Source organism: Sus scrofa, chromosome 17 (assembly GCF_054392235.1).
Source record: "Sus scrofa isolate SSC_HxYL_T2T_F1_AM1 chromosome 17, Sscrofa_HxYL_maternal_Yorkshire_Landrace_v2.0, whole genome shotgun sequence".
Classification (NCBI taxonomy): Eukaryota; Metazoa; Chordata; class Mammalia; order Artiodactyla; family Suidae; genus Sus; species Sus scrofa.
Window position 1 is genome coordinate 65,843,819 of NC_139399.1, and position 13,493 is coordinate 65,857,311.

The following is a 13,493-nucleotide window of genomic DNA, read 5'->3' on the forward strand; positions in this document are numbered from 1 at the left end:
TCTTTGGGGCCGTCCTTTTCACTCCTCATTGTTTGTCTGCATTTCATCCACGTTCTCACAGTTCTCACGGGTGGTGGGAGTCTATGCTTTTTCATGGCTGCATAGTATTCCAACGTATGATTCATCCATTCTGCTGTGGATGGGCATTTGAATTGTTCTCAGGTGCTTGGCTGTTGTGAACCCCACGTGCTGCTGGGAGCATTAGAAGGGGTTTGTCTTGTCTGTATTAGGAACTGGATCCATGGGCCCGTAGGTCACGTACACACACTGAGTCCTTACCTGTATGTTCCCTGTGGTTTTCTCCTTCTCAGCTGTGGCTGAGTCAGGAGCCAGGAGACAAGGACCCTCACTGGAGCCTTGGGCACACTTCTTTCAGGAAGCAGATCTGCCGTTTCTGGACCAGCAGCTCCTTCTCTTACAGCTCCTCTGAAGTCTGAGTTCCCGGGAGGTTTCGTTTCCCTTTCTGGTTTCCTGTGGCACGTTGCCTTTATTCTGAGTTAACGACTAGACCTAATTAAACAGCACCGGCTCCTCTGAGCGGCTGATTCTCCTCCTGTCTGAATGCAAATGAACCTCCCGTGCTCTTAACATTCAGGTCCATTGATCAGAATCAACCTCTCTCAAGGCTCTAAGGCCAAAGTCGTTCCACTGTCACTCCTCCCGTCTGCGTCTGCGGGGAGGGGCCGGGTGGCTGCTTTCCCGCCAGCCCTGCCGGGAGCAGCCTGAGACGGGGTTTGGTCACAAGCAAGGGGACTGGGCCGAGTTTGCCTGGGAGGGTCCACGGCCCTCGGAACCCGCAGTGTGGCCCAAGGTGTTTGCTGCTTTATGCCCCGCTCCCCCAAAAGCCTCTTTGGAGCATTTACTGTTTCACTTCATGGAGCAAATACCGATTCTTCTATGTGCCAGTCACTGCGCTGGGCCCGGGAGAGGCTTTAGTGCACAGGACACAAGCCTGGGGGGAGACAGGGAAACAGCAGGGTCCGTGCTGCCAACGGCGCGGGGGACACAGATATGACAGGGCTGCGAAAGTGACGCGGTCCTCATTTAGCTTGAGGCGGGCAGGAGCGGGCGGATGCCAGGGTCCAGCCTCCAGCTGCTTATGTGCAGGTGGTCACAGACTCCCTCAAGGCCCAGCAGGCAGACAGACTGCTTCCCTGGAGGGTCAGAATTGGAGGGCCTGAGCCGGACCATCCCGTATGTGCCACCTGAGGCCACATTGCCCCCAGCTGCTCTGGCCTCAGTGTGGTTTATTCCCCTGTCCCTCTGGGACCAGCGGTGTGCTCAGCCCAGGGAGGCAGGGTAGCCTCTGGCCTTTAGCCCTCAAGGAGGGTGCCTGCTCGTTGGCGACAGGACTCTGATGTATGGTCGGGGACAAGACAGTGAGGTGCCCAGTGCCCCTTCGGGCAGGAAAAGGGATACTCGGAACTGCCGGCGTCTTGTCCAAGAGAAAACAGCCCGACACTAGTTAAAACAGTAAAGGCAGATTTTCTTCAGTGCTATTGCTGAAGGGGAGGGGAGTATAAGATGGAGCATCTCAATTCCAAATACAGCCCAGGCTGCCATGTGCCCCTGTGACGTGAACTGGTCTCGTCACCCCATCTTACAGAGGAAGGAACTGGGACCAGAAAGGTGGGGTGACGTGGCAGGTGGATGCCGGCGTTTCTGGGTAAGTCAGCCTGTGTTTGAACCTTTGCCTCATGAACCAGCTGCTCTGAGACTCTGGACCAGCTTTTAAAATTATTGCATTATCCTCCCCGAGGCCATTGGGGACAGTGTCCATCAGTGGTGGCAGCATGGACGGGGTAGGGGACCAAAGTCTGGCTTCAGCATCACTATTCAGACCTGGCCAATCAGAACAGTGACTTCGGGCAAGTTACTGAAGCTCTCTGTGCCTAGCTGTTTGTTTGTTTGTTTGTTCCTTCTACTGACCACACCTGCGGCATATGGAGGTTCCCAGGCTAAGGCTCCAATTGGAGCTGCAGCTGCCAGCCTACACCACGGCCACCGCAGTGCGGGATGTGAGCCGAATCTTCGATCTACACCGCAGCTTTCCACAATGCCAGATCCTTAACCCACTGAGTGAGGCCAGGGATCAAACTCACATCCTCATGGATACGAGTGGAGTTCGTAACCCACTGAGCCACAACGGGAACTCCCTGTGCATAGCTTTCTGTTCAGGTTAGAAAAGTTATCATGTTTTAAAACACCGGACTAGTGCCGGGCACGTCCTAAGCGCTATAAGCATGATAGCTCTTCCTGGTTTTTTAAAATCACGATTCTAATGCTATTTACTTGTTTGTGGTGAGGATGAGATGGGACAGGTAAGCAGACGTGACTCTACCTATAAGCTGAGTGTTGAAGGGAAGCTGCTTTTCATGTTGACCTAGAAAAGCTGTTTTCCTCTTTTTTTTTTTTTTTTTTTTTTTTGTCTTTTTGCTATTTCTTGGGCTGCTCCCGGGGCATATGGAGGTTCCCAGGCTAGGGGTCGAATCGGAGCTGTAGCCACCGGCCTACGCCAGAGCCACAGCAACGCGGGATCCGAGCCGCGTCTGCAACCTACACCACAGCTCACGGCAACGCCGGATTGTTAACCCACTGAGCAAGGGCAGGGACCGAACCCGCAACCTCATGGTTCCTAGTCGGATTCGTTAACCACTGCGCCACGACGGGAACTCCCTGTTTTCCTCTTCTTAAAGTAGGCTGCCACTGTGATTAGTTCCTGGGACCCAGCGATCACGGTTGTGGACTTGATTTTCATTTCTGTCTGGAGAAGATTGTTTCCTATTTACTTTGCAGGCAGGCCTGTGGCCATCTCGTCTGGCTTGTCTCCCTTTGCCCTGAGCTCTGTGGCAGGTTCTGGCTTCGTCCCTGGGTGTGGAAGCCCCCAGCGCTTTGCTGGATCTTGTTCAAATCCTGTGAATAAATACATAGACCTGAAACGGAGAGCCGCGGGGTCAGGAAATAAACCCCTGAGCGTGTGTGTGTGCGTGTGTGTGTGCGCTGGGGTGAGTGTTGAATGACTGGCGTTGGGGGGGGGGCATTGCTAAAATTGGGAAGTACGGAAGAAACACAAGGAAAAATGGCTGGTTTTGTAATTTTATTTCGGCATAGAAATGTCTGAACAGAGTTGAGATACGACAACAATGCATCCTAAGATAATCAAATATTTTGAAAGCCATAAAAAAGACCATAAAAATGACTAGGTATCTCATTAGTTGGAAACATCCATGAGTATACTTTTAGCCTATGTCTTCATAGAATTATTTTGTGACACATTAAAGAAAAGAAACATCTTTGAATAAGTAATATAATCATACAATCCAAAACAAAAATACTACAAAATACATGCACCGTAAAGTTTTTTTTCTTCTCCCTCCCTGGTCCCCACTGGTCCAGTTCCTTATACCTGACAGGTGACATCCTTAATTAGCTTAGGGGCAGGGATCTCTCTAGAGTAACATAGTTACAGGCAAATAGAAATGGGTCTTTTGCATCCTGCTTTATGCATGGAAAGTGTCTTATGTGTATTGTTTTCTACCTTGCTGGCTGCACCAATGATACGTCTTAGGGAGTCTCCCCGCTTTCAAAAATAGCTGCATGATATTCTTTCGTAAGGCTGTCCACGACTTGTTTAACCAAGCTTCCTAACTCTCCTTTGCATGCGAAAACACACCCCCATACACATTTTAAGCAATGGTAAAATTATTTTACACACATGGTTTTGCTACCTGCTTCTTTTTGTATCAATCTGTTATGAATGCCCTTTCCTGTTAATCTCTGTTCACAACATCCTTTTTAATAATGTCACATTACTCCGTGCTTTGGGTGGGTCTTACTTTGTTTTACGTTTCCCCGCGGATGGGCATTTAGGTGGTTTCTGCTTTTCACTCTTACAAATGGGCTCTGGAAGTTTCGTTCTGAATTGTACGATTTTATTACTTATTCTGTGTATATGTTTATGGACTGGTCTCCTTCACGCCGTCTGATGGATTCTTGGAAACCGATTTTGCTGCATGAAAGGGCACACACGTTTCCAGGGATTCTGCGGCACGGTGCCATTACCGCTGGGAAAGCCGTACCTGGCTACGGTCCCCTGGGAATGGGTGTGAGGGCTCATCTTCTGCTTGTCACCAAGCCTGCATGTGATCAATCTTTTCCATCTTTGCTAATTGATCACACAGTCATGGAGTATAACCCCAATTTGTCTTCCCGGTAGAAAGTGCAGTCCTAGGAGATAATCAAAAAGGATGGATTTGGGGGCATGGCCCTCCTGCGATCCCCTGCAGGCTGTTTCCCAGGAGTATTGAATTTGGGTCCAGGCACTGGCTGGGAGAGACCAGGGCAAACACCGGTTTCCTGTCCTAAAGGATTATTCTGTACTTTCTGAGTTTATTTGAATTCGGGTCTTTGGGCTAGAGCAAGGGCTATTTAAGTTTACTGCCTTCTAATATGGCTACTATTTAGCATTGAGTGCTTTTCACAGCCAAGCCTTGAAAAACCAAGATTTCTACGTGGATTGTCTCACTGACGACGCCCTCCAAGAGCTTTATGCAAGTTTGGTTACCACTGTCCCCATTTGATGGAGAAATGGAAAGTCACAGCTCTGAGCTCACTTTCTGGACGTTACTCCGCAGTAATGGCAGGGCTGGGTTCTTACTCCAACTTTTTGTTGTGAAAATCCTCAAACACACAGAAAAGCTGGAAGAATAATTCTGTGAATGCCTGTATGTTTGCCACCGAGACCTAACGAAGTGAAAGCAAAGGTGAACTTTTGGCCAAGTTTGCTATAACTTTGTGTGTCTGTGAGAGAGAGAGCATGCACGTTGTGTGAGGTAATTTTAAGTTGCAGGCATTGTCACTATTCACTCCCAAACACTTCAGCCACATTTCTTAAGAAAAAGGTCATTTTCCTGCGTGTCCATAACCACCATTTTCTCACTAAGAAAATTAAAAATAAATCCTTCATACTTTCTATTGACCAGTCCACAGACAAATTTCTCCAAACATCCCCCAAATATCCCTCTAGTTGTTCTGCTTTTGAATGAGCATCTAGCAGCTTTCTCATTTCGCCTTTAGTTTTTGCATCTCTTGAGTTTTTTGAGACCTGGGACAGTTTCCCTCTGCCTTTCTCAGGGACTTTTTGACATGAAAAGATCCAGCTGTCTCAGGGATGTCCCCCATTCTGGGTGCTTCTTCTTCTTCTTTCTCCTCTATTTCCCAAAAAACACAATGGAAGGTTGTTCCACCATCATGGATGCTAAGTGTGGTTCCCTGGAGGTGATGGCAGCCAGTAACTTTTCCACGGCCCCAAATTCCCTTTTCTCTTTGATTAATTCTGAAGGGGGACATTGCGGTGCTTTGCAAGGAATCTGTTTTCCCAACAACCTCTTACCTCCTGGCTTTAGTATCCATTGATGACCCTTTTCTGATTCAGCTATTTCATCGGAAGTTGCAAACGGTGATCTTTCTGATGCCCTCTTTCCTCTATCATGGACGAGCTGGTATTCTCATCGGAGAAGAGCGTCTCTCATCCACTGAGAAAGCTGGTCCCTCCTGAAAGGGCTGGGTCAGCGGGACTAGGGTTTGAACACACCTTCTCCCTGGACTGCATCTCTCTCCCTTCCCACAATGCATTTCAGACGAGATCGGGCGCGTTCAGGGTGGTACAGCCATAGACCCACAATGCGTTTCAAATGTTCCTCTCTTCCAGGTTCTGACAAACCTTCCAACATCTGCCCTTTTTCCCCCCTGGAGGGGCAGGTGGCCACTAATTGTTGGAAATATTCCCTCGGGGGCTGCTTCTAAGAGGTGGGTGGTTTGCTTCTCCAGGGAACAATTTGAGTCCCACCAGCTGAGGGGTGCTGTTGGGCATGAGCCAATGGGAGGCAGCTCTTGGGGGCAGGAGGGAGCCCACGTACAGGGTGTGTGGGAGTGAGGTTTCCAGAGCCAGCAGACGGGCTGTGCGGCTTTGGGTGTGACTCAACCTCTCTGCGGCTCCGTTTCCCTGCCCTCGTCATGGGGACCTTCGTGGAAACGTTGATCCTGTGTGATAACGTCCGTGACCGGGCCTGGCACAGAGCTGGCCCACATCAAAGGATCGCTCTATCCATATAAGGAGCATCAGCTTTGGGAAATGCGTCCATTACAGAATCTATGTTTTTGGAATTTTGTGAGGATTAGCGAGTGTTTACTGTCTGATGGTAGGGCTTTGCACATCATCGTCCAATAGGACCACATAAGGTGTTTGATGTTATTAATAATTGGAGGAGGAGGGGTTAAGCTGGGAAGGGCCTTGGAGAAGCTTGGGTGTGGGTCCAGGAACATCGCAGACCTGCCAGGGTGCGCCGTTCAGATGTGCTCGTGTGACCTCTGAAGGTTCCACTTTGGTCCTGTGTCCTGGGGATTCTTTGAGAGGAAAGGAAGAATTGGATGGAGAAAGAACGAGAGAAAAGTTAAAAATGTTTGTTGAGCACCCATGTGTGTTAGATAATTTTCTATTTATTTTCTGTTTTTGTTTTTTTCCCTTCATGACGACCATACCTGTGGTTCTGGGTAGTATCAGGACTGCCTGTGCCAAGCAACAGAAAACCCGTCTCAAGCTAGCTTAAGTAAGAAAGGGAATTTACTCCTGTGAAATGGTTCATGTAACTAGATTAAGTCCAGGAGTGTCTGGATCAAGAGCCTCAAGCATTGTGACCTCAAGTCAGCCTCTCACGCTATCTCTCCTTTTCTCTAGGTTGGCCTCAGTCACAGTCCAGCTTTCCCCTCCTGGAGACAAAAGGGCTGCCAGAAGTTTCAGAATTTCCTCTCATTCACACAGTGGTTTAGGTGAAAAGAGTGTGCCTCTAACCTTCTGGCTCCAACAGAAGTCCCAGAGAAGTCTCTCATTGGCTTCTTTGGGGTGATGGACACATCCTTGAACCAATCACTGTGGCTGGAGGGATCCACTGTTCTGATTGGCCAGGTCTGGTTCAGATGCCACCTTTCCACTCAGATGTGATGTCAGCTCTCTTCCCCAGAGGAAAATCGGAGTGCTGTTCCCAGAGGAAAGGGAATGAATGCTAGACAAAGTGACAGATGTCCACTGCCCTTTGGGTCTGTGGATGGACCGAGTGACGATGCTTGGGTAGGGAGAACACATGTGCCCAGCCAGGAGGAGGCAGAAGAGCAAGATCACCCCAGGATGCTCAGGGGAAGACCACCGACTCCCACTGAACTCCCAGCTCGAAATGGGATTTATATTTAGCACAAGCAAGGCTGTCAAGCTCTTAAATATGCATGGGGTTGGAAGAGCCGGGAGGGAGAGAAAGTGCAGATTCTGCATGTGCCAGCGAGGAATTAATTAGAAATAAACCATATACGAGAAGCTGTCTGAATTCTCTCCTGCTTTTGATCTGGCTGTCAACGGATGACTTTGGGAATTCTCCGGGTGGCCCCTCTGGAACCCCTGATGGAGGTGGAGGGAGGCTGTCGGCTGCTTTCCATTGCATCAACCCATTGTCACCTCTCAGGTTGAGGTGACCCTTCCCATTGGGGTGTGTGGGTTGAGAGGCTTGTCCCTGGGGAGTTGAGATTGTTTATGGAGCCAGGGGGCAGGCAGGGCCTGGGTGCTTGTGGGAGGCACTGCCAAGGACCGGTGATGGGGGCCCTGGACCCTCATTCTGTCCTTTGCACTGATCATTATTGATGCTCACTCTCACCAACCAGATGCCAGGTGGGGCAGAGGCTGGGTCTCTCCTGGTCTGGCCACATCTATTCCTGGCTGGACACATAGTAGGCACTTTATAAATACCAAATAGCATCATAGCCTCTGGGCTGGAAGGGATGTAGAGCCAGAGTGACCTTTTAAAAACTTTAAAGCTCATCAGATCCTACCTCTGCCCAAGATGTCCTCTCTGAGGACACCCTGCGTCACCAGGAACAAAGCCCCTGACCCTCTTGTGCTAGGCAGGCCCTTGGCTCTGTCCAGGCCAAGCCCCCACTGCCCTCCTTGTATGCCCTAGTGTTTGCTGACCTCCGAGAAGCTGCCTCACGCCCCCAGCCCATGCCCTGCACTCTCCTCTCTCTGGAATCTTCAGGCCCCCATCTTCACAGTTTGGAGTCTTCTGGTGATTTAGATCTCAGGCCATTTGTCACCTCCTCAAGGAAGCCCTCCGTGCTGTCAGCCTTCAAAGCACCTTTTCAAGCCTTTATCATCATGTGACAGCATCCTGTGTAATCCCCGATTTGCCTGCCTGTGGTCTGTTCCCTCTGTCCGATTTAACAGCATGAGAGACCATGGTCCAGCCCTGCCTATAGTCACCCTGGTTCTACAGCTACGGCTGGTGCAGGGGCTGCCTGCTGGGGGCTGAACATGCGTGTCCTCCAGATTCATCTGCTGAAGCCCGAACCCCAAAGTGATGGAACCAGGAGATGGAGCCTTTGAGAGATGCTCGGAGTTAGGTGAGGTCACAAGGGTGGATGGGCGTCCATAGGAGAGGAGGAGAGAGCTCTCTCTACAGGATGCGGTGCGGAGGCGGGCATCCACAAGCCGCAAAGAGCCTGCTCCAGATGCCACATCTGCCAGCACCAGGGTCTCAGACTTCAGCCTCCAGAACTGTGACAGGTAAATATCTATTGGTTAAGCCGCTCAGTCTGAGGTACCCTGTGATGGCAGCCCATCGGCTAACGCAACGCTTAATGTGCGTTTAGTGAATACAAGTTGGATTGAACCTTTGGAATGAGTGCATCAAAAGAGCCACAGGGGTCTTCATTAAAAAAAATTCATATTTTTTTACTGAGTTCATTGTAGATTCAAATGTAGCTGTCAGAAATAACCCAGAGAAATTCCATAGGCTTTGCCCAGTTTCTGCCCAACAGTAACATTTTGCACGACGACAGGACGCTATCACCGCCAGGGCAAAGCCATCATGCCTTCCAATTTCTTCCTTCCTTCCTTCCTTCATTCCTTCCTTCCTCTCTTTCTTTCTCTGTCTTTTTAGGGCCCTACTTGCGGCATATGGAGGTTCCCAGGCTAGGGGTTGAATTGGAGCTGTAGCTGCCAGCCTACACCACAGCCACAGCAATATGGGACCTGAGCCGTGTCTCTGACATATACCACAGCTCACGGCAATGCCGGATCCTTAACCACTGAGCGAGGCCAGGGATCGAACCCACATCCTCATGGATACTAGTCACATTCATTTCCTCTGCGCCGTGACGGGAACTCCCGCTTTCTGATTTCCACACTCCCCTTGCACTCGTATATATCTGTGTCATCCCGACCCCTGTGCAGTCCTGGACCCACCAGGACAGCTGAGACGCCAAGCTGTTCTGACCTCACAAAGAACCCTGGCTTGTCCTTTTACTCCTTATATCATGCTGTTTTTTTAAAGCGACTTTTTCCCCCAATTGATGTTATGCAAAACTCCAGGTGGGAAAGTCGCAGGGGCCTGCAGGGGCCTCCAGGGGCCTGGCTGCTACTGCAGCCACTGCAGGCATCACTCTGCTCTTTGCTCAGCCCTGAGGACAGGCTTGGGATCAGGAGCTGGGTGCACGAAGCAGCTGGGACCTGGGGAATCTGCTGTGCAGGTGCCTGGACAGTGTCCAGGGCTGGAGGCCTGGCCCCAGGGCTTGCCTCTGGGTGTGAGCTGGGGGTCCCAGGACTGGTAACTAGAGGCCAGGTGGGAGCCGGGGTCCAGGGCCCAGCTCGGCAGCCCAGAGTGTGAGTGGGATGGGGTGGTGGGTGGCGGTGGTGGCGTGGCCCTGGGTCCGGCCCTCATAGCTCAGGACATGAGCAGAGGTCCTGGCGGAGCGCTGGGGCCAGAGCAGGTCCTCTGCATGCAGCCAGCACTGGCCTCACGGGGCAGGCTCCCCGTTGCTTGGATGTTGTGTCCCACTCCATTTTGGGGCCTGTCTCCTCCCTCTGGATGGTTCTGTGAGTCCCTGGCTCCTTGGGACAAACTGCTTCTCTGCTGAGATCAGCATCGGTGTCTGTCGCTGCTGCTCAGAGCCCCCAGCATGCAGCCCCTCAGCTCCATGAAGATCTCAGCGGGGCCTTGGCTTTGTGGGGGCGGGGGCTGGGCTCGGACTGGAAGCCAAGGTCGGGGCCTGGGTGCTGCTCATGGGCAGGGCTCCATCCGAGAGCACTTTCTGGAGCACAGGGAAGGGACTGCCCTCTCGCCTTCTCTGGGACAGGGCCTCGCTCCCCGGTCTGCCCGTGAACCTGGACACTTCCAGTTAGGGGAGCCACGTGACCCGCACACATTCGAGGCAGCTCGCAGGGGCCAGGCGGGGACTGAACTCGCACCCCCTGTAGCCTTGTCTTCCCCCCAGTCCTCCAGGACAGAGGCTGGTGTGTCCTCTCTAGCCCGCAGCAGGGTCTCATCCCTGCACTCACCGCAGCGTGGGGTTGCTTTCATTCAGACCCAATCACGTGGGTCCACCCTTTGCTCGAATTTCAAGAAACCTACTCAAGATTCTGACTTCATCTGTTTTTAATTTTTTTTCCCCATGAAGACTGAAATTCAGGGATATTTATCTCGCCAGGCGTGCGAAAGCTTAAATAAAATAAGCTTTATCTGTTGGAAGCTGTCAACTGATAAAAAAGAAAAGAATTAAGCATATTCCTGTTTAATGAACTCTCCAGACAGAGGTGGCTTTCTGCCTCTTGGCTTAGCTCTGCTCTGTAGAAACAGCCCCGTGCCCAGTCTGAGGACTGCCTTGGGACTCCCCTCTCCGACCCCCCCCAAACTGTCTAGACATCCTGTAAACAGAGAGAGTTTGCCGGGCGGGCGGGCGGGCGGGCGGGCGGGCGGTGGCAGCACGGAGGTGGGGGTGTTTGTCACTTTGGGGACGGCTGAAGTAAGATTCATGGCCGTGGAATGTCCTCCTCGGGACAAAAGCACACCGGCTTCCTTGTCCCCTTGGAGCACTGTCCTGGGCCAGGGCCCCCCCTCCTCCCCTGCCCCACGGGACAGCGTCCTCTCCCCAGGGAACCTGTTCTCTTTCCAGGTGGCCTCCTGAGGGTGCTGGGCCTCGGGCACGGATGCCGAGGGACCTGCCTGGGACACGCATCTTCCCCAGATGACACCTGCACCTGCTGAAAAGCCCTGCTCCACCCGCTTAGGAAATCCAGTTGGCTCTACTTCCAACTCCCACAGAGAGTATATGCCACGCCTGCCTTCCTGCCAGCACCCCGGGCCAGGCAATGGTCTCTGCAGCCTGGACGGTGGCCATGGCCCCCTCCCTGGCCTCTCTGCTTCCGTCGTCAGCCCACTGTGCTCCAAATTATAGGGCAGAGTGTGACGAGCCCTCTTCTAAAGGCTGCACGGTTCCTGTTTCATTCATAGTAAACCCCGAAGCTCTTAAAACGGGCTCAGGACCCTACCTGGTCTGACTCTGCAAAACCTGCCACCTGTCTAACCTTACCTGCTTCTACGCCCCCCCTGGCTTGCGACATCCAGCCCCACTGGCTTCCTTGCAGTGCCTGGAACACGACAGGCACACTGTGGCCTCAGGGCCTTTGCACTGGCAGGTCCCTCTGCCTGGAACGCTCCTCCCCCAGATGCTGGCATGGCTCACCCCACACCTCCTTCAAGTCTTTGCTCAAATGTCACCTTCTCAGCCAGTTCTCCCCGGGGCCATTCTATTTTGCAGCATAGGGGTCCCTCTTGGGGTTATACATTCTTTGGGTTTGGACAAAGGTATGAGGTCATACATGGTCATTAGAGTATCGTACAGAGTATGATGGCAGGTGTCACTGCCCTAAACCCCCTGTGCTCTGCCTATTCATCCCTCCCCCCACCCCCACGCCTGACAACCACTGACCTTCCGACCGTCCCCGTGATTTTGCCTTTTCCGCAATTACAGTTGCAATTATACGATATGGCTGGGACAAGGGGCCTGACGCCTGCCTGCATGGTCAGGAAGGGCCCTGGAAGGAGCAGGATGTCAGCCGGGTCTGGGAGGGTGAGTAAATCTGGGGGACGTGGTGGCGGGGGGTGGCCCTCTAGCAGGCCTGTGCTGGCCGGTCGGTGGGGGCGGAGAGAAGGTGAGGGTCTCTCCTCTTCTTTCGGGGTGCTCCGACTTGCTTTGTGAACTTGGCCACATCCTTCCCCAACCTTGGCCTCCAAGTCCCCCAAAATAAAGCGTGAGCAGGACCAGAGGTGCCCTCCAACATTTGTCCCTGGCAAGGAGAGAGGCAGTTGCTGGCGTGGGATGGGCCCTCTCTGCACTGCCCTGGGCCAGCTGTACGAAGCATCCTTCTGGGCAGGAGGTGGGGCTTGTAAACCGGGTTGACCCCAGGATGGGGCCAAGCTGCGGGCAGATGGACTAGCATCTGGCCTGGTCCCCCCAGGCCCACTGTGATGGGCTCAACGCTGGCAACAACCTTTGTAGGAGATGCCTTGATGCTCTGTCAGGTGGCTGATGAGCCCTTTCTGAATCCCGATCCAACAAGCCCTCGCTAAAATATGCGTTCTCAGGGCAGGGAGGCCCCAACAGCCCATTAGGGGAGACACCACCTTGTTTGAATTTAGAAATGAGGTCGCTGGGTGACATATAAATGCAGTCTCCGTTTGCCGCTGGGGCCAGCAGCCTCCTCGTTCATGTGGAGACATGGAACGCAAAGTTTACATTTGCTCTTAGGATGTTTGAGTCCCTCAGCTGATGTCTGGAAAGATGCAGGAGCTGAGTGCTTCCTGCAGCCCCAGGTTTGCCTGGAGCCAGGCTGAGAGACTTGCCTGAAACCTGGGAAATGATAAGAAGGAAACACAGGGTTTGCTAAGCCCCTTCTTTCTAATCCGCATGGTAACACCATTGGGGCGGGGGGAGATGTCCACCTGCCAAAGGCTTGCTCACCGCAGGGGGGAGGGAGGGGGGCTGATGACTTGGGTGAAATTTGGATAAGTCAGGGACACCGACGCCAGCTGGCCGAGACCCCCGACTGGACCAGCTTGCTCAGCTTGTCTCATCTCCTGTTGTCACCAAACTCTTACATCAGACTAGAATTCTGGCAAATTTGCTCATTAAAAGAAATATCTCTGGTGAGGAAGGAGTGGTCAGCCCAGTTCTCTGCCTCCGCAGACCCCGAGCTGTAGGACAAAACCCCCCATGGGCTCGTGGAGTGTAGAGTCGGACAAGGCAGCTTTCTTAGTTGATGCCAGTACTTGCTGACGTCACGGGAGGAAGCACCAATGAGGCTGCCGTTCAACGTGTACCAGATGCTGAGACTTCAAAGGTTTACGTTGTATGGCATCTAATCCTTTCCACCACAGGACCTTTGCATGTGTCACGGTCAGACCCACCTATCACAATCTTGTTTTTACATGGACAGCTTTGACCACGTGACGGAGGTCTGACTTCCCCAGAGGGTGCCTTTATGAGGCTGAGATCTCTGGGGTCTTGTTCCCAGCTGTATCTTCAGACCTGGCGTAGGGTGGGCCCTGCTCATCTCTCGTTGGACACGCTCTGGGAGGTCCACATGCCCCTCAGCTGCCAAGGCTACAGAGCCC